This window comes from Ischnura elegans, chromosome 7 (assembly GCF_921293095.1).
Source record: "Ischnura elegans chromosome 7, ioIscEleg1.1, whole genome shotgun sequence".
Taxonomy (NCBI): domain Eukaryota; kingdom Metazoa; phylum Arthropoda; class Insecta; order Odonata; family Coenagrionidae; genus Ischnura; species Ischnura elegans.
The window spans coordinates 60,207,046-60,229,533 of record NC_060252.1 but is presented as its reverse complement, the minus strand read 5'-3'; the positions used below and the strand labels follow the sequence as shown (position 1 = coordinate 60,229,533).

At 39.2% G+C, this 22,488-nt stretch overlaps 1 protein-coding gene across 1 annotated transcript in view; it reads left to right on the top strand.

Annotated features, from left to right (window-relative positions):
* The window catches only part of LOC124162751, a 1,072,747-nt gene that overhangs the window by 110,319 nt on the left and 939,940 nt on the right, over positions 1 to 22,488 (top strand). The window contains exon 2 of the mRNA XM_046539387.1: positions 2,584 to 2,652. The gene's annotated coding sequence lies outside the window, so the exon portion shown is untranslated. The remainder of the gene's footprint in view (positions 1 to 2,583; positions 2,653 to 22,488) is intronic.

Sequence of the window (22,488 nt, the reverse complement as noted above, 5' to 3'; positions counted from 1 at the left end):
TATACTGAATGAATGAAGTCTTATTGCGAATTGAAATCGTGTTTATTGATTCCAAAATATGTCCAATGTCCTCATGGCAATCCTCGTTATCTCGTCTACGTATAAATTGAGAAAGGGCAAAGGAAAAGCGAAATTTGCTGATAACCCACTCGGCCTCGATCGTTACCTGAGTACAAAATTTTAGTTTAAAGTGCAGTGTAAAGCATTTTAAATCTTAATTGCGTTGTTTTCTATGGGTTTTCTGGTAGAACCTTGTTATCAGTGATTTCCAGCATTTTTCTCTCGACTATAGAGGTTATTTGCGGAAACAATCTTCGCTCTGTCTTTAGAGTGCTTGTTCTTCCTTACATTATTTCAGTCTTCATACCAGGTAACGAATTCCTCTTTTATGATAGCTATAACCTCATTCTCTTACTTTTTATGCCTAGTTAAACTATTGAATTTAAACCACATTGCATATAAGAACTCTTGGATGGTGGTAGGAAAACAGAGGTATTTTGAATATGTGATTGAACAAAACCATTTTGAAATCATGAATTTCTAGAATGCAACTAAATGAGTGAAAATTTCGTTAATGTCTCTCCTCATGGGTACCCAATGTACTCAATGAGCCGCACTAGTGAACGTATGATTCTGTACATGTAGGGTAGCTTTGTACCTCAACGTAATACATTCATTTAAGCCCTACCACACATACGAATGTTTTTATTATCTTGCGGTGGAAGTCTGGTGGGAATAAAGCCTTTCAGAATAAATGAGCTCCTGAGCTTTATCGACCTTCCCTATTCCCTTCAAAATCAATTTTATCTAGTTTCCTGGTTTCCCTTTAATTAAGCCGCCAGATTGATGAATTATTGAGTCCCATACCGCGTTTTCCCGGCTGGAATAATTGAGTGGGTTGTTTGTTAGGCGGGCGGAGGGTTGTTAAAGCTTAATTTTCAGAATTTCAATATCACCTGAGTAATTGCTCTCCCGGAGTTCATTGTCTTACTACTTGCCATGAATACAGCCGCAAGGACCGTTAATTTGAGGCGATAAGTGATCAAAGGAAAATTTTTGTCTTCGTAATCGGAAAATTAAATCATGTCAGACTTCCTATCCCCTTTTTCCGTTCAAATTCGTATCCATGAAGAACTTCTTTTGATATGAGAAGCATTGGTTCTACAAATCTTATTTATTATCTGAATCTATCCAAACCCTCTTTGGTGAAAACAAGCCGGAAGTAGTGTGAGGATGGTTTTTAAGCTAATTTCATGTTTTTTCTCTTAAATGGCCTTAGTCTATAAACACACAAAGCTGTTAGTCATGTCCCTGATTGCCGCAGATTAAAGCAGAGGAATTTTCATTTTTGCAGCGTACATTTTTGATTGAGTTAGGGCTCGTCAGTCCTCGTAAAGCAGTAGATCCATTTCACTGCTTCTATCTTCTCGTCTAGTTTATCCATCCCATATCCCGGTTTTTTTTATTCACTCCGTTCATAATTTACGGATCACCAGGAACTAATTCCTTTTTACTCCCGCACTCAAGTGAGAAGGCTGAAGTAATTTGATGAAGAGCAATTTTTGATGTAGGCGTAATCAGACCCGAGTTTTCGTTCACGCAATAATGAAATTAGCAGAAGGGTATTCTCGCGACTCCTCGCAGTAGCCCTGGATTGGAGCTCAGCTGGTGACGTAGTTAGGGTCCTTTTTACCTGTTTAAAAATATTAAAAGAGGATTCCAGAGATAATTATGTCGTAATTGTAGATGAGCCATTATATTACCATCGGGAGGTCCCTGTCTTTTACGGTGGTAGTAAGAGCAAGGTGAAAAATTCAATTTATGTAGTGTCTCTTCTTAAATCCACATTGTTTTTCCGAGATGAACACAGGCAGCATGAGCATAATTTATTTTTAACGCAAAAAGTGATATTTACAAATCACCTATTTGGTGTTTTTTGCTCATCGTGCTTTAATGAAATATATCTTTTTTGTTGCATCTTCACATCACAACAATTAAAATTGAGTTTTTTTTCATTAATCAAACTTACTATAAAAGTCCTCTAAGCAAGAATACTACTAAGGTTACGGTTATTACGAAAAAAAATGCTACTGAAAATATTTAGGGTAGGAACCATCTGAGATGTATAATTTTAAGTATCCAAACAGAAAATGCACTTCATTTCTGCAGCTGTATGAATGCTCGGCTTAAAAAACTGGTACTTATTTCAATTATTACACTTTACAGTGTAAATTTTGAAAACATCAACATTTTCTGTATTTTTTATGGTTCTTAATCACTCTTAAATGTTTCCTACGGCAATTATCAAAATGGAAATGCCATATCATGGATAATTTATCCTATGAAGCTAGTTAAACATATTAGATTAGAAGGATGAAGGCTTTTACAGGAGGAGTAGAGACGGTGAAGTAGAGAAATAATGCCAAATATGATCATACGTATAATCTATATTAATGTAAAACACGCTAGGTTTTCATATTTTTACATGGAATCACTTATGGATATGTGCCACTTTATAAAGTAGAGAAGTGTTAAAAAAAACTTGTGTATGCCTAAATCTAATGATCTCTTCCTTGATTACAGGAAATAATATCCAGTGGAGAGAATTCATCCGCAGGATATCTTATCGAGATAACCCTACGGATTAAGTTGGTAAGTAACTTTCTCTCATTACTATTTTATAATGGTTTCATTCTTGTAATCTTCATATTCTTCATAATTAAGGAAGACCGTTTAAACTCATAAACCACATCTTCAACCTATTATTCATCTTGTAAATCCCTAATACCTGTAATATAAATTTTAGTTTTAAGGTTTTCACAGCGATTAGATGCACTATTATAATTCATTTTCGGGAATACGTCTGCGTGCTTAATATTTAACTCAACGTTTCGTTCCACTTACTGGGAACGTCGTCGTCGTCGTCGTCGTCGTCGTCGTCGTCGTCGTCGGTTTCTCCTGACGACGTTCCCAGTAAGTGGAACGAAACGTTGAGTTAAATATTAAGCACGCAGACGTATTCCCGAAAATGAATTATAATAGTGCACCTGTAATATATCTTTTCTGAACATTGCTTCATTTAAGCAGTCGTCGTCAACAAAAAGTAAGGGTAAAAATTTAATCACGGATTTAATAATTAATTATCTCAATTACCACATAAATTATTTAAATTTATTTAATAAATTTAATATTTGGTATGCCTAGGTATTCTCCATCGGATAAAAATGATTTAAATTTGCAATCGCTGTCCAAATTGCAAGAAAACCTGCGTAAAACGTCTTAAATAGTGGCATAACCTTAATGTGTATTCCGAATGATCTTTTTTTCTCATTTTTCTTCGGCCTTCTCCGAATATATACATGTAATCAAATTAAGTACTCGAAAGCTATTTTAAATGTTGTATACCATCACAAATATCCACTCGTTGTCTTTATATGCACTGAATGGTATATTATATGTTTTTACTCATTTTCTTAAGCTGCCATAGTTTTACAAGCCTAGGATTCGGAATCCTTGACTTCTTTTATACCAACCGCAAGACCAGAGCTCGAATCTAAGCTAGGTGAGTTATACCGGGGTATAATAGAGGAAAGAAATTAATGCACCTTGAGGGATCTATGCCATAGCTTCATTGCACCGCCGTCGAATGCCATTTTCCATAGCTCTCTAAGATTACTACTAACGGTTTTTAGAGGACCGAAAAATTAAGTTTGGTCGTCAATCAAGCGTGACCCTGTAAACGTCTCATTGATTTTCCAAATGATGCGTAGGAATAATTACCATGCGGTGTGTAAGTGAGCAGGAACTTCCTATTTTTAAAATTCTATTCCTCCCCTCCAATGGTTTTTTAATGGCTTGCTTATTTGGTCGTCAATAAGTGAATCCACATGTTCTTATTGAGCTATACACGCATTTAAAGGTTCGAGAGTCGACTCGTTCAATTTATTACGGTTTCCGTGAAACAAATGACACTCCATCTCATAGAAATCATTCCTAACGGGCCATTTACTCCACTTAAACGGCTCTGTCTCACTCGACTTTCGTTCGTTTTCCCCGTCCGTTTGAAATCTCACTCCATCACTTCACTTCGAGTGTCGAGACATCCATCCGCGATGGGGACCTCATTTCGCCCTCAGTCGTTATTTACCCGCAGCCAATGGAGCGCTTCATTCTAACAGCGGCACGATACCACTCGTAGTAATTTGCATGTTCTTATCATCCTCCTATCATGCCATTCATCCTTGTCCTCAACCTCGTTCCGCAACTGTGTAGTAGTAGGCCCCCATCGAATGTGTGTAGGTCGTGCTTTTTAGTACTGCGGGACCCTATTGCAAAGACCCGTTGGGGGTTCTGTTCCGCAGTATTCGCGTCGCATTGTAAAACCGGGACGAGAGCATAAAGGGGATGATACGATGAATGGGTTGGGTGAGAACGTATAGTATGGTCGACAAATCGTCCTAATCTCCGTCGCATGCCCTAAACACCTGGTGCCTTGTTGAAGGGCTTTGTGCCCTGGCGCATTTAAGGGTTGCATCCCTGAGTGGCATCGCTCCTGTTTTCGGACTTGTTTTGATCGTCAGTACATTCCTTTCGTTATCGAGATCTATTGCCCCAGAAAGGTCCTGCGCCGCTCTGAGCCGACTGTCTCTTTACAAAGACCTTTCCGACATGCAGGCTCGATGTATGCGAAGCGTTCAATCAAAGCGGTTTTTTTTCGTTGCATTACGCATTTTGGGAAGATAAAATAATGGATAGATCATGTGAGTAATGCGAAAGTAGTAAGATGATTCGGAGAGAAAAAAGTCTTTTGAAAATCATGTGTAGAAGATGGGGTAATTTTAGTGGCTACATCATGAGATACTATGGTCTAATGAAAACAATCTTTGAAGAACAAATAGAAGGGAAGATCGGCAAAGCTAGACCACGGATGAGATGCTTAGAGTATGCGATGAAGAATGCCTAGCAGAGGAAATATTTGATGTTTAAAGATCTGCTGATAGTAAAATTGAGTGAAGAGCTGGGTTATTTATATTCTTTGTTATTATTCTTTAAAGGGCACATAATTCCATTTCGGTCTGCCATTTTTGGTGACTTAGTACTGGTTTGATGCTTGAGCTGTTATCTTAAAATTTTCAGGGTGTATGTCACGAGAGTGGTTCATTTTTTCTCGTTGGGACGAGCGTTCCCCGACAAACATGTAGTACTTCTATCCTAGTGTTGGCTTCACAACCTGTCGGCTCGGGTTCAAATCCCGGCGTCGGCAGAGAATTTTCATAGACTAAAAAAGATCACTAACTCTTGCTTTACTTTGTGGCATTCCATTATAAGTTTTCCTGGATATACACAATTAATTATACCACTTATTTTTTATATCAATGCGCGACCCGGGTTTTAATGAATTATCATCATTTTCAGGCGCAAATTAAATAATTAATTAGTTATTATTACTTTGCGCCTGAAGATGATGATAATTCATTGAAACCCGGGTCGCGCTCTGATAAAAAAAATAAGTGGTATAAGTAATTGTTTATATCCAGGAAAACTTTTCAGAGACAGCCCGATCCCTGCTTGAATGATGTGTGGATTATATTTCAAGTGAAACTCTCCGTCGGATGGGACGTTTAGCCGCGGTCCCCTCGGCGCAATTCGTTAACATCACGTTTATCCCGACGCCGGGTTTCTCTCCACCCTCCCTTCCATACCCTTCCCTCATGGCGCAAATTACCTCAGCTGTCGGTCACCTCCTCCAAATACCATACCTTTTTTAAGTGATTTTATGTTTCATTTCATTTTCTCTCAATCATGTTTCTTCCCTGGCGGAGGGAACCATGTCCAGAACCATCTCCCCAATAAATCGGTCTACATGTGGGGAAACGGTTGCATAAAACCTCCACCGAAAAGCTTAAGGAAGCTTGTAGCTCAGTAGTTTGAGCATCTGCTCGGAAATTAGACTAAATACCACTATCCACATGTGCTTTCAGAGAGCGAGGCCAGAGAATGTGTTCAGAATAATAAATACTGCTACTATTATCAATAACGAATACTTAGGACTGAGGTAACATTCATATTTGAATACAACAATTTCATTATTAACAGTAAATAATGCGTAGAAATGGGATGAAATGCATATGATTTCATAAAAATAATTCTTATTTGTGAATTCATATTACGCATAAATCCTTATCATTTCGAAATTCATATTTCTCTTGGTCACTTCCCAAGGAAATATTAGTTTTTAAGATATTTTTTCTCCTCATCTCGGCCATGAAGTCGGCGTAAGTGGATTCAGTAGTCTGGTAGCATCCGTTTATAAAGGAGCATCTCATCCTTATTTTACATTGCGAGGAAATCCGTCACTCCAGTAGTCAGGTGTGAAACCCCATTTCACGCCTTTTACTCGCCCAATGCTGTCTACACATCCACACTCGCCGTCTCTTTCACTGTCTGCACTTCCCTCTTCCTTAATCAAGGGGAAAACAACCGGTGCCTGATTTTCTTTGCTACAGACGGCAACCAGTTTTTTTCTCCCTCACTTTATTCATTCATTATTTTCATTTCTTCTTTTTTTCGTTTTATATTTACTGCTCTGTCGGCGTCCGAGTGCCGGCCACTATTGTCTCTTCGCGCCCCGCTATCTCATCCTCTTTTTCTCTCGCAAACCTTTCCGCCTACCCATCCCTACACACTGCTTATCCACGAATAAAATAGTGCCGAGTCTGGAGGTTAGGAATCCGCGGCGGAATGAGTGGTGGTTTTTCCCGGGTAACATGCCGGCTGGTTTGTTTTGCCGGACAATAAAAAAAGAGGAAAAAAATGTCGACTGCGCCAGTGTTTAATGGATCCGGTAAAAGGAAAATTTGTGAACGTATATTATATGTGTATATCACCCAGCAGCTTCCCGAGTGTGCTGCTATATTTTGGGGGAGGGGTGTTTGACTGGCCTCACCACCCCGCTGGAACCCACATCCGCGCCAACCTCAGCTTTTCGTCCGCAGAGTTAAATTTGTTTATCGCGCTCTCCCAAAAACCACCCCGCACGCTTTGCTCAGAGCCCTCTTTCATTTTAGTTTCGGCCATTAGATGAAACTCACGGGCAAAGGGGTTACACAGAGGAGGCCCCAGTCCATCCCGTAAAGGTATGATTTATGCTTCCCCTTAGGGTGCATTTTTCTCGCTTTTATAATATGCTCGCAGCACCGCAATGTGTGCTGCACGATCCACTTATTTAAATATTATATTGTTTTTTATTATTAAATTATTCTACCGATAAGGCCAGCAGATAGGAGTGGAGAACTGCGTAAAATCAATCTCAGAATTGTTGACTAAAGATCTACATATACATATTACCCCACAAGCCTCCTAAAAAGACGTTTGGCAAAGGGTGTTAGAACACCAGCCGTTTACATATAAAAAGAAAATAGTCAAAAAAATTACGACTAGCATTTATTAAAGTCCTTAGAGATTCGGGGAAAAAACTAATTCCCACATCTATCCGTTCGGCAAAATATCTCTCCTAATTTATCGCTTCCGTCGGAAATATTGGGGCTCTGAGATGATGTTCTCCGTATCGCTCCTAAAGATATCTTTTATCAATTTTTCAGGCAATCTAAGCCTAGTGCGCAGCCTCCAAATATCTAGCGGCTCCCAGCCTAATTCGCTCAGCACATCGGTAACACTATCTGTACTCCCGATGTGGTATGACGATGATCCTACCGGTCAACGTGGGTTTCAATGGAGTACTTACGAAGCATTCTGGCAGCCTAACCTTCCTTCATGTACTTCCCGCTTCAATTCACAGTAAGGCCTACTCCTAATCATTCTATCTAAAAGTCCTATTATTTTCCTTCCTCTCACTAGTTTACCTAACATTCTACCCCACGAAAACAGTTTTCAGCCCTCACCGTTGAGTACTCGCTCCATCCATACTTTCTGTCTCCTCCGTATTTCATCCAAAAGGTGCCTCTACTCACCCACCATGCCCGGAACTTCGTCGTTCCTCCTCCTCTCCGTCCACTTAACTTACTCCATTGTTTTCCACAGCCACATCTCGAACACTTCCAGTCTTTTCCCGTCCTCCCTCCTAAGCGTCCAAGTTTCCGCAACGTAAAGCGCTACACTTCACTAACCTTTTCTTTAAATTCTTACATAATGAACTCCTCATGAGCTCCTTCCTGTTCATGAACGCCTCCTTTGCTAACGTAATTCTCTTTATGATGTCGCAATTGCTGTATCAGCATTCCTCTATTATGGTGTCTAAATAGTTAAATCACTCTAATTGTTCCAGTTTTTCCCCGCTTAATTTTACCATGAGTCTAACATTCCAAGATCGCGATTCTGAACAAAACCACATAATCTTAGTCTTCTTGTAACTAACCTCGATATGAGAATATTTGCACGCCCCTTAATTATGATTGTATAGCTATGAATTCCAAAGATTTTATCATCTCATTTTTTTATTTGATTAAATCTCGGCTAACAGTCCTCCTTAGAGTCTCGCGAAAATCTGATTACTCTACTCTCTATGTCACAAGTGTTGACCTTAGTGAACACATTTATATGCGCGGCAGGTAACACAGAACATCTAGAGGCCGACTAGAGATTCCTCTATTGCAATATTCGTGTCCAAATCCGCCGAAAATTTAACTTTTTTTCCACGGATTTATAATCCTTTATCACCCGGTTCCATAAAACAGCCCCACTAAATTTGCCATGCCCACTTTCATTTTTACGGTCATCAGTTGAAACTCATGGCCAAGCCGTGACTCGTGTGCATGTTATGGCGGAGGCTGTGTCTGTGAGCACGAAGCCGTGGCGCAACTCATATGGGCCGTGTAATAAGGGAGCGCGTGTATATATGTGTATGTAAGAAACCAAGATTTCATATCATTAGGGACGAGGGGCCTTGGCTTGTCTCCGCTCCTGTATTTGGTCTAGCGTCCCTATTATTTTTCGCGACGCTCAACTGTTTTATCGCCACTGTGCAGGATCAGCGAGTTTTTTTTTCTTTTTTTTTTTTGAGTCACGTATATTAAATTTCTGGTGGAAACTAATTACGTTCAGGCGTCCCTCGCTGCTAAGTGGGTGAGGTCACGATGTGCAAACTGCGAGCTTATACCTCAACGCTAGTTACGTCAGTTCATCCGTTTTTTTAGTCTGGTATAAGACCTCCGAGAAATTTTTAATTTTTCCAACACTTCTCATTTTTTGCAAGCAACTTCTGCGGCCTTTCGCGAATTAGTTTCTCTGATATTCTGAATAATTGTTGCAACTTACCACTTATAAGAATGTTTAGGGAATGTGTAATTGTATGCGAGCAGATTTATCGTGGGATGAAAATGGATATTTACCTCCATGATAAATTTAATGACAAAAAAACATGCGTTACGATGACGTACGAATTATGCATTGCTTGTATGAGAATTAAATTCGTTGTTTACTAGAATTATTTTAGTAGTTAAAAATAAGTATGTATATATATTTTTGTAATGCCTTTTTAAAAATCTTTTGTAAAAATTATGTAGTGCAGTAAGTTTTTGAAATAATAATGCTTGTAATTGTTAATCAACATTTTGTAAAAATGTTTCGATTTTTAGTAAAATATATGAAAAATAAATCGAATTATACGAATCAAAGCAGTTATTAGATATGTTGGTTTGAAAAATGCAAACATTTTTATTTGCTCTTTATTTGTTATCGCTCTTTAATTATCGACAAATTATCATAAAATGGCATCATTCAGTGGCATACAACTAATATTATCCTCTCACTATAAAACAATAATAATTATTACAAAGATATGGTAACGCAATCTTATTGCCATTTAGTGATCATAATTAAAACCCTTTAATAACCGCACTTTTGTTAGGGTGAATAGCCGTGAAGCTAAATAGAAATAAATATCAATTTCGTCAGACGTAGATTTAAGTGCATCTGTATCATATGTATTCATTACATTCCCGCTGATAACTTTTTCCTGCGCTGGTGACTTGTGTGGTGCTGGTATTCCACTCGGATGCTGGTCCTGGGTTCAAACCTCGGGTGAAGCGTTTTGACCCTCCCAAACATAAATCCTCGAGTGCGAAGTGCGAAGCCAGGGAATGTCAGCACATCCTGAATTTGTGATATCACTCGCCTGTAGCGTAGTTTGGGGTGAGTTCTCCCCTCTCCTGCTATAACCAACCTTTGCATTGAATGCTGAGTGCGTGTTAAATTGTATTCTTTCAATCCCAATTCTGAGGAATTGATACCCTAGGATTATAAATATCCATTTTTTTTATCTTTTCACTATATGTATCAATTAAAATAGTCTGAAAAAGCAGCCTGAACTAATATGCTTGCCGAAATCCTAAGCAAGCTGCAAACTCGCGACGCTTTTAACAAGCTCTGATTGAAAATGTCAAAACCTTGAAAATTACGGTTTAGCTGATGTTGCAGTTTGAGGTATTAAATGCTTTCCTGCAGAAGCTCCTATCAAAGACCACGCCTTTGTATGGTTGTATTTAAGAATCTTTTTTATTCATAATTATTTTCAAGCTGTAAAATTGCGATGCCTTCAACAAGGTCTGAATGTGTTTAAACTCTAAAAATTATAGCTTAGCTCATGTTGCAGGGTGAGGCAAACAGCGGAAGCTCATCTCGTAGACCATGCCTTTCATACCGCTATATTTTAGAATCCTTTTCAATTAAAATTATTAGTAAACTATTGAATCGGGACGCCTTCAACAGGGTCTGAATGAATTTGAACCTTAAAAATTACTGTTTAGCTCATGCTTACTGTGTGATGCATCAAATCCTTTACAGCGGAAGCTCCTCTTACAGACCGCGCCCTTATACTGCTATTCCCCTTTAAATGCGAGATGATTTTTTTCTTCTTCTATGCCCCGGAGCAACTCCAAGTGAAGCTCAAATAATTGCGAGCATCTGCCAGATTTCACACCGCCTTTTGTGTATACCTTTTGCTACCCAATCGAGCGTGGAAAAAAACCTCTCCTCTTGTGAGGTGATTTTTTTCGTACCCCTTTGCGCGAGAATGATTTCTCTACTGTTGAATAATGGCCAAGAAAAAAGTTCGATAAACCCCTTTCCTTCGCTTTGGGTTAAAACATTATTTCTCCGATCCTATCCTCAGGCTACGTAATGCTATCTTTTGCCTCTTTCATTTCATAGTGCTTCCTGCTAAAACCTCATATTTTTTCTCTTGTGACGTGGCAACCTACTGATAAAAGGGTGATACGCTGAAATTACATCGTTTGCAGCGTTCCTACAATTTGCAAGGGATTTAAATTGTGGATGAGTCAGAGAGAGCTCATTCTTATATATTTCATTGAATTTTATTTCCTCACGACTGTGTTATTGTACGCTAAAATTTCCTTGTATTCGGTTTCAACCAAAATTTGCTTTGAGTGAGGTGCTCATAATAAAAAAATAGGAAATGAATGGCAATATATCTGTTGCTATGAACTGGAAAAGATTTAAAATTGCAATATCAACGGTTTTATTTATGTAGAATCTTTAACATTTATTATGAAGTTTAAGTAAATGCAGGCCTTTATTTTATGCTTCATACCTCATGAAATTATTTCATATACCCTAGAATATGACTCTTCTGTTGCGGTAGATACATTTAAATTTGAGCGCGTTGTATAAAAAATAGTTTTCCTCACTGCTGAAACACTTCCCAGATCTACCTCGATGCAAAATTTTTCCAGGATGAATGTGCTTCAGGATAGTCACCCCTTTCTCTTATGATTAAAGATAAAAATATATTAGTATGTCAAAATTTTTGAGAAGTACATGACTGAAAACTAGATTGAAATAGACGTTCCCGTGGGTTGGAATGATTTTTTCATCATCATTTTTCCTTCAAGTATCAAAGTCACTCACTGAAAATCGAGCTCGTGGTTGGCCGTCGGGATCAATTCCATTTCGGATCACTCAGCGTTGATCGACCGAAGTCTCCCTTTCCTGGGAATCAATTTTGGCTCTGGGACCCCTCAGAGCTCGAAGAAGAAAAATGTAGTTTTTTCGACGCGCTACCAGATGGTTGATGGTCGGTATAAACGCCCCACGAGCTCGGACTTTCAATTTCCACCGTACGTAGCGGAGACCACCAGGTGCCTCCCTCGCACCGCAAGCACAGAACACTATCCCCTCGTACCAGGGGGCTTATTTGCCCCCCGTGGCTTCCATCACCGGTGGTGGTTCCCGGCACCAGGAGCCGGCTGTGGCGGCACCCTACGATCGGAAGGGAGTCATCATGGCGCATTATAAAATTCATTCTGACCTTTAAGGGAGCACAAAATTCAAAGCTTGGCGGAAAGAGTAACATCAGCGGTTGGTTCTTTATTTTGATATATAAATTGTTAACCCTTTCCCAAGCAGCATTTATGGGCGAAACAAGAAGGATGGTATAATATTTTGGCGAGGCGACCGACAGCTGAGGTCATTTGCGCCACGAGGGAAGGGTATAGAAGGAAGGGTGGAGAGTAACCCGGCGTTGGCATTAGCCTGCTCTTAACGAAAGGCGCCAAGGGGATCACGGCATATCCCATCCGACGGACGGAGTGTTGCGCTGGAAGTGTCATCCGTACAGCACTCAAGCAGGGATTTGGCACTCTCTGAAAATTCTCTGCCACTGCCGGGATTTGAACCCGAGACCGCTGGGTGGGAAGCTAACGTCCTAGCCACCACACCAGTCCGATCCTTAGCAAGAAGGAAGTAGTCAGTAGAATAACCCAAGCGAAGAGGGCATTCCTTAATTAGAGGAGTCTTCGTGAAGCTGAAAACGTATGCGTTGAAGTCTGAAAGCAAGGTATTAGGAATTATATTTGGAGCATACTTCGGTGTGGTAGTGTGGCATAGGCGATGATTCAGCGGATATTTCAAGGTCGTTAGCTTTCGAAATGTAATTTAATGTTCCAGATGAAATGGAAAGATCTTTTTTATGGCTACACCCTACCGTTTTGTGTATGTGAGGCTCTTGATGAAAAACAACGCTACAAATTGCTAAAAATTGCTACAAATGTGCTTGCTATTTCGTTCGCCTACTCCGTCTATTATTTAATTTTTGAAGCTGGTATGGATAAGAGACTAGCGTAAAGGGACCGTCACAAATCGGAATTTCAGGCATTTTTGTAGGCGGAATTGGGTTAATGTGAGAGTTCCAATAAAAGTGGGAGATAAGTCTATTAAAAATCAGGGACGGCAAGTCAAACGAAACGAAAATATTTCGTTTCAACAAGGAGGGAAACAAAAATACGAGGCTTAGGTTTAGTTTCGACCCAGGACGAACCTTTACTCCCGGGAACGAAACTAAATTAATCGAAAATCCGCTGCTCATAGTTAAGTTTCGATCCCAGAAATTGAGTGGAGGGTGATAAGAGGAAATAGTTTCTACCCTACCATTTGACATGCGTGAAGAGAGGTTAAAACATCGAGCTTAAAAATCGAACGGCCAGCTTGCGGTCACCGTTCTCCTGTTAGTGGTAAAATATGAGTGCCCCATGCATCTAATCGCGGTATGCCGAACCGCTACTTCATTCAACCATACTTCGGACTCGGTGTGTGGGTTGAAACTAAACTGTTCAAAGGTGAAACACGTGGTCCCTTCGGTGCGAAGCATTATCTGTGTTTCGTTTCGTTCCAGAGTTTTGGTTTAGTTTCGACCTGGAGCAGTTTTGACTCCGATTTCGTTTTGACCCTGAGTTTAGCTCCCGGAGTTGAAATACATTACGTTTATTTTCTACATTACGCTCCTGGGAACGAAACTTTTGAAAATTTACTGGTTTTGACTATCGTTTAGTTTCTATTGCCATCCCTGTTGTGAACCTCGTGTAGAAAACATGACAATTTAATCGTCCACGCTCTGGGGCACGAAAGCCCGACTGAAAATTATCGCTGAATGACATAGAGAATTGAAGAATGGCTGAGGAGGATATGGGTGAGATACATAGAGCAAATGATAATGTGTGTTAAAAAAATAATTATGTTGTTGTTAAATATTAGTCGATGGGAGAACTGAGTGGAGAGCTGCGTCAAACTAATCTTGGTTTTATGAATGTTAATGATTGATGCCGTACGCAGGATTTATGAAAGAGTTACAAAATACAGGCAAGTTGTAACCCATGATGATGGGAGTGATACCTATTTAATGTGCGAAAAATCCATTGAGAAAAAAAGCTTTCGCCTTGACCGAGATTCGAACCAGGATCTCTCGGTTTCCAGTCCAGTGCTTTTGTCAGTTAAGCTACCGAGGCGTCATTCTCCCTTTGTGGTTGATATTTTTTCTCTTGATTTTTCGCTCAATTTGAGCATTACGGGTGACTCCGTAAAGTTATCACCGTGGCTAGTACCGGTATACTAAAAATAAATACTTAATATTTTCCACACAGTTCATGTTCAATCCAAATGCTATCGACGCTCTCTGTGTCATTGAACTTTTATCAGGTGTACAACCTGCATATTACTATCATTATTATGCCAAAATTACACATAGCTGAGCCATCAGCGATTGATTAGTTATAGTAGCCAATATTTTGAGTTTTTTTTACCGATTACGAAGTGCAAAAATCAGATTATATACAGGAATTATACGTAGGCATATTATTTACTATGACTTTATTTACTTATTCATTACTTTAAATAAAGTAATTTTAAAGTAATGAATGAAGTTTCCATTCGATTGTGAAAGACCGGAATTTTAAGGTATCACGTTTATGTCTGCATTTTTGGGTTGAATTTACCAATGACTACATCGATTCCATAAATAATAACTTTACACCGAAGATAATTCGGAGGTTAAATTTTAAAATTTGAATTGCATTTGTTTTTCTTCCTTGTCTAAATTCCTGTCTTTGGCAAATCTAAAAATTCATTTAAGGATTTAAATATCACGTCTATGTCATGGGAAAAAATATAGAGATGATGCCGAACGTTTATCAAACGAAGTGATAAGCGAGTAATACTTACGCTACGAAAGAAAAAGAGCAATGGAGACCGCCAATGAGGTTGCGTTGTGTCCTCTTTATGAATTCATAGCGGCTTTTAATGGGTTTTTACGATTTTAGATTCTTCAGGCGTATCAAGTGCATAAAGGTTTCTCGGGTTTTACACCGGGTAATTGCCATGACTACCGACGATTCAAAGAGCGACTTACTCGTCGTCCTTTATCTTGATGATCCCATGAGGATGAAGAGCAAGTCACTCTTCGAAACGTCAGGGGACTTAGAGCCAATCACTCGATGGAAAACATGAGAAATCTTACAGCAATTTTAATGGTTCGTTTTTACTCGTCTCCGTGATCACACTCAATGGAGATAGAAGCGCGAATCTTCTTCACCTCGTAAATATTATCCCTCCATTGGCCACCCGTTACCTTTCCCGACCTTCCATCTGTCATCACCCCATTTGTAAAAAAAAATAGCCGTAACCTCCCACTAATAGCGTTTTCCCCTTAAAATCCACTCCGTACATTCACGTGAAGAGGGATAAGAGAGCTCATTTCCACCAATAATTTGCCGATCCTGCTGTAAATGGATAAATGTGCGTGCCAACGAAACCAATCGGCTTGAATTATTGCTGCTCTGTGAGTCACCGTCGTATCCTCATTCTGCACGCGATACATTAGCAATGTGCCAGTGGCTACTGAAAAGTGGATATCTCGGAAGAGGGCGCGCGGCGAAATGTAACGTTAGAAGGCGCGTAGGGTGCAGTCGGCACCCCAAAGAATTTTTTTCCTCTTTACTTGGAATGAAACAGTAATGTTGTGTTCTTTATTCAATAGGTGCACCAAATTATATATATACTAAATCTTTACTTTTAAACTATTGCCATAAAATTGATAATGGGAGAAATGTATTCCATTTAAGTTTTCTATGCAGGTACGTTATTTGATTTTCGGCAACATAAAATTATTACGGAAGCTTCCGCGGGGATTAAATTGATGATTATTTTTCGGGTTAATTCTGCGTCGACTGATTTTTTGCGGACGACAGTTTCGGGCGTGTTCAAAAACCTGAAGACGGGAGCTGGAACGCGCCCGACACTGTCGTACGCAAAAAATGAGTCGACGTGGAATTAACCCGAAAAATAATCATCAATTCGGCAGCCTACTTTGATGGCCGGAGAATTTTGGCTTTGTTGACTGTTAATCATTGAAGCCCCAGGTCATATCAATGCGATCTGGAGCATTAATCACACCCATAGGCAGTATTTTGAGTTTACCGTATGTATTTCTAAAGGGATAGTCGGAACGCAGAGCGGGAAAAAATTTAAATGCTTAAATATTAAAAAAGCATATTCAAGTTGCCGCTATATTTTAGTTTTGGACTTTAGCTTTAGTTTAGTTATGTCTGCATAGTGAAATAAAAGTTTCGATCAATACTTCGATTTGGGAGTTTGGGAATTTGAGAATTTTTTTTAAACATTGAAATATACCAATGATATGAAATAGCATTTCATTATATTTTTACAAATTTTATTTCCAAGCTTTAAAATGAACCATAATGCATGGGAGAACGATAATTTGGTGAATAAATAGAAGGAAATATATTATTCAAGGCACGCATTTTTGGCAAAAATGTGGAAATATTTGAATATGCATAGAACTCATACATTTTTTCTCAAAATGCTCTCGGGTTATTTATTTTGAGGTGATTAACGATCAATAAAGAAATTTATATTAAAATCTGAGGCCCCATGGGACAAATGATTGCTGAATTGAGGAGGGATGGATCACACCAGTGATGCATTCTGATGGGATTCTTCAATGTAAAATATTGCTTGACCTAAACCATATCAGGAGCATATTTCGATGGAAACCCTTTCCTTAGGAATATCCATCAAGAAATAGTAATAACCCTACACAGAATATTTTCAATATCAAGGTGAATGGGTCGTTTTACTCATTTTAGTTCCGCCCTATACCCTTTTCAGAGGGCTCGCGGAAATCGTCGATTTTCCGGGCCCAGTAGGGTAAGTGCCAAGAATGAGTCGATTGGCCCATTTTAATTGCGCATCTGCCTCCGACCATATTCCGTATTCCTGGTAGCTGGTGGGGTGAACCATCTGCTCAACAGAACATGTGCGTTTACTTCCCCCCCCCCTCCTGTCGCAAGCACCCTTCTTCTTAATATACATACGCCACGAGAGAGAAAAGTATGTAAGGAGATAGTGACAGAACTAAAGGCCCTCATTATTCGGGACCACACCACGCATGCACGTTGAGCTTTTCGATTCATTTATGTGCGTCGATTCATTTGATTGGGATCATCTCGATGAATCGTTCTATTTGACCGTTCAAAATGAACCAACTGAACACATTGACTCATGCGGACAGAATCAGCATAACGAACTCATCATCATCGTCATTGGTCAATAATCCTAAAATTGGTTTGACGGACTTCTCCACTCAATCTTCCCTTCTTTTCAGGCCTACTTATTTCTGCCCTTTTAGTTCGTTCCATCCACTTATCCGTCGACAGTTGTCTTCATCAGGCCGTCATACCCCAATATATCACCGTTAAGAATGAACTAACTATACGAATTAACGATCAAAGAAGATATCGTACTGCCACAATTTTATTAAGTGATTACTTCTGGTGTTTCATTTGTTATAAAATCATCATTAGGTACTCTGCTAGTACCCGATGAGAATTGTATAACAATTGAAGCACGTTTACTACTCTGTTAATAAAATTGTGGGCAATGAGATATATTTTTTTATCATTAGTTATGCTGTTCCGCGACATCTATCCACAAAAAAATTGACTTTATATGAAATAAATGAGCGAAAAGAACTAAAAAAAAACAAATGATCACAATGAACTATGCCAATTATATTAGCACAATGAAGCATTATTTTCACACCATTTGAACTCTACAGATCAACATTATCTCTAAGAATGAGAATGAACCAGGAACGAATTCGGCTAATCAAAATAAACACTTTGAATGAAGTGGCTAAATTGATCCAAAATTATATGACGAGAAACAAATCCATCGAAGTCTTCGCATGAAATCGCTTTCAATAACGCCCTTGAAGAATTCTCAGGTTTTTGGAAGTGACGCATATTTTGGAGTTCAATATTTAGAAGAGTGATTCCGTGAAAAAAATGTAAACTTGTAGCTGGTGAAATTGTTTCGATGCTCGTCTTAATCGGTGATGTTAAAACCAATCTTGTGTTGAAATGAATGTAGTGACTCCATTCATTCGGTTCATGACAATGATACGTTCATCATGAACGATTCCCTCCTGAACGACACTGCTCTCGCACATACTCTTCCTGCCAGTCCTCAGCGTCCCAGGGAGGTGAGGTCGGGGGTTGCGGGGTTGAGTAGACGCGGACTGGCTGACGCCGTGCTGTCGCCCACTCCCCCACCAGGGTACACCCTCCTTATGCTGCGGTGATTCAGTTCATTCACTGGAGAGGGGTAGTTAATTATTGGGGGACGTTCGCCCGTAAATGTATGCCTTATTTGCTGCGCCTGCGAAAGGCAGGCTGGTGATGGTGCTGAAGTTACCGCTAAGTCGTCGTCGAAGAAAAATTTAATGCAATAGACCCCTGCCTTACATCGAGTCTCCTTTTGAAAGGATTCTGCGTATTTTATCGGCCTCGGTAATCTCCTCCCTTGCCAAACCGAAGTTCACGTGTTCAATTAGTAGTGTAGGTAGGTAACTCCAATCCAGGGCAAAGGGTGTTTGAGATCGTCGATTGTTACTTGTAGAATGCTCAGTGAGCATTGCTCACCCTCGTAAAAGATCGCATTAAAATAAAACTATTTGGTTGATTGAAATATAATTAATTTAATAAAATATTTGTATTAAATATAATATTGTAGATGGAAGAGGAACGTTTGTAAAAACGAAGTAAAACTAAAAGATTTTAATTTCTCCTGGTGAATTATATTGATGAATTCTTTTGGAGTTTTCAACGATTTTAACTCAGTCGTGTAGGCAAATGAATGGTAGACAAGTCGTCTTCCAAAACGTCGGCCTATTCGATTATGTTAACCTGGTTGGAAACCCGAGAAGAATTCATCGAAATAAGACTTTTCGCTACGCAGCAGTTACAGCTTTTTTTTAAAATAAATTCCACGCCGTAGTCGCAGCGACTTTTTCCTGAGTTGGTATCGTTTTAGTTCAGTTACTCGTTCAGGGAGAACCACACATTCAAGGATAGACCAAAATATTTAATATAGCAGTGAGCAACGCACGCTCAATCCACATGCCCGCTGAGTACCTGAGAAGGGATAACCCGCTCGGTTTGAGTTCGTGAGGTCATAAAAATAAAAATGATCGGAGCTATTTTTGCATCATACCATCTCTCGCACAGCATGTTATCAATTATTAGATTACACGCATTATTTGTTTACGAAACAAATTTCATTGATAATCAAGTCAAAAATTCCAACTCCAGGTTGGAGGAAAACAAGCACACATCTTGAAGACGTATGAGACAGTGAGTTTAGTATTCCAAAAACATATGCACTGCCTCATCAAGTTAATCTCCTATCAGCTGTCATAAATCAACCATTTCTTGTGCATTTTTTTTATCAGTCAGACAATACACAGTTTTATGATTAACTTTTATGCTTCCAAATTAGAATGGTCCTAAGAATCTGATTATAATATCTGATTTTCAGCACTTTCAGAAAAAGCCTATATAGGAATTTTATTTCAAGCTTTTGGAGCGATATGGACGATACTGATGAGTATCCTTGAACTTACCACCAAGCTTTAACTCGGGTTAATTTCATTTTGATCCAGTGGGGCGTGTTTCATTCTTACTTATATAACCTTTAAATGAGGTTTTGAATTGCTCATCAATGGTTTACGTAGTATATTACTGTAAAACGACACCTTGATCTTATATTCTTCGCTCTAAGTGTTTCTCAACACTGAATAATTCTTTACCTTTCTCCTATAACGAATAAATTTCTCCCCGTATCTCGATACCCTGGGGCTGGGCGACATCAATCTTTTTTAAGTGGTCATTACCACTAATGGATGAGGGGTAATTTAGCCCACTTAGTTTTTCTCGATGTAACCATAGCAGTTTACTGTTCAATTTAAAACGGGTTGTACTCATATTGGAGTCTCATTTAATTGGTTCATAGAGGAAAGAGTTATTGTCATGGAAATTGATGACTGACGAGGGTGTGGAAACAAGAGATGAAGTAACAAGGTTGCTAATATTATGACATACTTCATTTGATGTCTGTGTGATAGGATGTGTAAGAAAGTTAATTAATGACCGAAATTGTGGATCATTCGCTGCTTCACTAATTTTAATCAATCAAGTCAAATAATTTGAATGAAGGTTTTCCGCTGCCAAACCCGCTGGCAATATTTTGTTTCCGCACCAGTTCTTTTATCCGTGAGTTGCTCTCTAATTTCTATTAAAACTGGTTATTATCTTTGAAATTATTTGTTTCGTGTAAATTTTTTGTTTTCCTCTAGGGTTAATTTATTTTTCTATTCGATAATTTTATAAAATGAGACTAAGATGAGCTTTTAGTAAGCCTTCCCTGCGATGGTATTTCCGTGCTATGACGAGGGTTACGATGGATATATACTTTGCATTTTATAGAAAAGATATATCATCGAAGGCAGAGAAATATCACTTTCTTCATTTTTCTCTAAAGTTTTCTCATTACAGTTGCTTCATTCGGTGTCATAATGCCGTATTTTTTCAGTGAATCAAATGTCTTAACTAGTTTTGGACACAGTAGTGTATTTAATAAGGATAGCTACCAAAATTCTACATTTTTTTTAAAACTGCAATACTTCTCTGTCCTTCGAGGAGGCCCTCGTGGAAAATAAAACGCCAAGTGTCTGGATATACGATTGTTCTTGGGCACTTACGACGCTTCCCTACCTTTTCGGTGTGTGTGACGGTCACTGGCGCGAGGGAAAAACTTCGCTAATCATAGTGCGGGCGTGCTTCACACCTATGCGGAAATTTGTTCTTTGAGAGAAAATATCTGAGGCGTGAATGTTTCCTTTTCTTTTGTATACGCAGCATATACGCGCGAAAACCTGCTGGTTGAGTGAGTGAGTTACCACATGTTTCGATTTATGATATTATTCTAGTCTTTTTTTATTTACTTTTTACTCTGGCTTACTTCTTGGCCACCTTTTCTTTCCAGTCCCTTAACTTTCCCCGTGAACAAAACTATCTTGGTGAATTCATTGGATAATTAGGATGCATTTGAGCAAAGGCAATTTGGAAATACCTCTGGTAATCATCATCGTAACACAAACCCCTCTTTCTTCGATATCTCATCCTAGCCCTCACTAGACAATAAAACTACAAATTAAGCACTTAAACGGATTCCAGACCCAACTCAGGATGTTCCAAATATACTGCAGATATCATCTCATCACTTTCATGAGCTTAAATAATTAACTTAATGATCACTGTAGAACGTGAAATAAATCCCTACGCAATTAGCATAGGGATTTCAATTTTACCATGAATTAACAGTTTCAAAGTTTACATCTTCAAAGCTTACCGTGATATTTTTTATCAATTTTACTAAATTATAATATACTAGAGAGCATCCTATTCTTATTGCTATCATCGTCTAATGGTATTTTAAATTCCTCAGCAAAGACTTACATAATACTTAAAAATTACAACTTATCTTCTTCACTTAAAGTGTCTCCAAACTCCGAATCATTATTGACCTTTCTCAATTGATTTCTAATTGGGGATAATTTTCTCAATATAGAACTAGTCATATCACCATGAGGGATTCTTTGGATGCTCGGCATCTAAGTCTGAAGAAGCTAGAAAATTTCGTTACGCCCCCTTGTCTCAGTCAGCGTCTGGTAACCATCATCATCAACACGAGTCCCTCCTTCTACGCTACCACGTCCAAGCCCTCTCTAGACAATGCACTTCCAGGTAGATAATGGGGGGAGCGCTCCACCCAACAAACCCACAGCACCCTCTATAGTGTACACACTTGACATCCCCCCTTCTGTCGTGTGTTGAAGGGCGAGGGGCTTAAATTATGTGTCGTTCGGTAGGGCGTGCAACGTCCGTATACTTTCCAAGGTGGCAGTACGTCCACCTCCGACAGTCTTCCGGCCCTTTAATGAGAAAGCCTCTCCCTCGCCCCGTCCAGCCACCGCCCTGCACCAGATTTTCCTCATTCGCCAGACTTACCATTCGTGCTAAATGTACCCGTGCATGAAGTTTCGTATATCAAGCCTCAGGGACAGTCACATAGCCATAAACTTACTTTGGGGGAGCTCGGGCGGTATGCATGTTGCCTACACTGTTTTTGTATTCAATTGCGGAGAGAATATTGGTCAATGATAAACCAGTTGCTGGCAATGTTAGACCAGTCGCTGTCTTAATCCTTTGCCTTTATTTCCCTCAAAAATGGCATACTGGCCGCTATGAACCGCGCACAGCAGTAATTGAAGGCAGACCGAAGCTCATCCGTGCAGACTTCCATGCATTTTAAATGGTAAAATGC